The sequence below is a fragment of the Ananas comosus genome, linkage group 12 (assembly GCF_001540865.1).
Source record: "Ananas comosus cultivar F153 linkage group 12, ASM154086v1, whole genome shotgun sequence".
Lineage (NCBI taxonomy): Eukaryota > Viridiplantae > Streptophyta > Magnoliopsida > Poales > Bromeliaceae > Ananas > Ananas comosus.
The window spans coordinates 187,930-190,204 of record NC_033632.1 but is presented as its reverse complement, the minus strand read 5'-3'; positions in this window follow the sequence as shown (position 1 = coordinate 190,204).

Genomic DNA, 2,275 nt, shown 5'->3' with positions numbered 1-2,275 from the left:
ACACTGTTAATTTTTGGGAAAAGACAAAGCAGGTAGTTTTCTTCTTTTTTTTTTTTGGACCTGTTAATTTTTGGAAAAGACAAAGCAGGTGGGAAATTATCCGCTGACCCTAAAACTTTTTTCTTTTCTTTTTTTTTTTTTTCGGTTGGGTGTAGTGTTTTTGTTCCATAGGCCCAGGCTGCCTCATCCCTTTAGCCTAATTTATTCTTTTTATGAATGAAGCTTGTAGCATACTACTTATTCTTAAAAAAAAAAAACAAAGCAGGTAGTTTTTTTTTTTTCCCATATCTCTTCCAGACAACTTTGCTAGCTAGCAGCAAAGGCTGTATCAAACAATTTTACCTGGACAACAATTTAAGCAAAACGCGCTGCACAAAAATTTAAAAACCTACCATATAAATCTTAGGAATAGCATTGCAACACTCCAATAGTCTCACATCGATGAAAAAATAATTTTGATTAGAATATATGAGATATACACACTAATAATAATAATTGGGCTTAAGTATTTAGTTATTATTGCTAGCGGATTAGATCGTTACAATTGGTATCAAAGTCAAATATTAGCCAGAAGTGTGTGAGAGCTAAGTGCTATTCGGGACAAAGTGCTACTGGTCTGTATGTCTATGATCTAGGAGCTAAATGCTATGCAATGTAAAGTGCTACTGGTCTATTGTCTGTGATCTGGGCATCTGGGTTTGGACCTTGACGAGGACATCACCCTGTCCTACGTTGGATGGAAAAATGATTGGGTTAGATCGTTACAAGCACATTCCTTTCCTTTAAACCCGACGTCCTCGGCAAATTTAAGTACACTCATGAAAATTTATCTTTTTGTGGTTTGTTTGGTTTTGACCTTTTTTGCTCTGGTTGTCTTATATCTCTTCTGATACCTCATTGTCTCAATTCCTGTTGCTAAATTTTTATACTAAATAAATAAAGTGGGTAGCATGCGATCTTTCTTGCAAAAAGGAAAAAAAAAAAAAAAAAAAAAAAAAAAAAAAAAAAAAAAAAAAAAAAAAAAAAAAAAAAAAAAAAAAAAAAAAAAAAAAAAAAAAAAAAGGGGGTGTGTGCGTGCGTCTGGTGCCTAGCACCTACAGAGACAGAGCCCTTTTGGGCCACTCTCATCTGAGCCAAATGTTAGCTGGTTCACACTGAATCCGTGCAATAGGTCCAACCAATATGTTACGGTGTAGGTCAGCTAACCATGAACGCATGAAGAATGACGGAAATGCTGCAGTTATTCAGCCAAGAATTATGCCTTTTTCTTAAAAAAAAAAATAAAATAAAATGCACCGGCACCCCTAATCTTTTAATGAATTGCAAGTTAGTCTCTAGTCTGTCATTTAAACAGAAATTCTCTAATTTATTTGAAGAATCGCCCTTAAATCTATTTTTCTCTCGAAATTTCTACGGGTAATGAATTAATTCCTGGACAACCTTACTTACTATGTGATCATTCTTAAGAGGACCACAATGTTTAGAAGCACCAAACTAATAAGAACGCTGGGCTCCATAATTAATTGGACAAGTTGTGAAGGTTTTATTTTCTGATTTCTGGGGCAGTTCATGACTTATATATAAGGAGGAGTCGGATTCCACAAAAGGTCCCTGTTTTTAAGGACACCGATACTTCCCCAGTCCAACAAGCAAGACTCAAACAATGTGAAGTAACATTTTTTTTTTTTAAAAAAAAAAATCAAATAAAACCACAAATTAGAAGCTGGTTGGGTTGGCTGCTTCCACCATACCAGCCAGCCAGCTTGGCATGGCCTGGCCTGCCATTGGTACCATCAAATTACTTCAAAAACAAACCCCCCCTCTCTCTCTCTCTCTGTCTCTCTCTCTCTCTTCAAGAGCCACCCATCCAGTAGGGTTCTTCTTTAATCAACCTCACATTTCCTGATACCTTTATCATCCTAATTTCTATATAGGCTCCTTTTTGTTCTTTTTTTTTTTATTGTATATTCCTGCTTGCTTTTTTGAGGATTCCATTCTTTGTATTTCTATACTACAAGAAGCTTTTCAGTTTTTAGGCCCTGATAGTGATGCTTCTCTCATCTCACTCACTAGTCACCATACTACACCCTTCCACCCCTCCCCCACCATTTGACCACAGTACTGCTCTTCACCATTTGCACGTTTTCCCTCTCTAACCCCCCTCCCCTCCCTCACTTGCATATTTAGACCCCTCCCTCCACCACCCCCCCTCACCCCTCACTCTGTAACACTCTCAGTGCCCCTCTGCTAGAAAGAAGAAAAAAAAAAAAAAAAA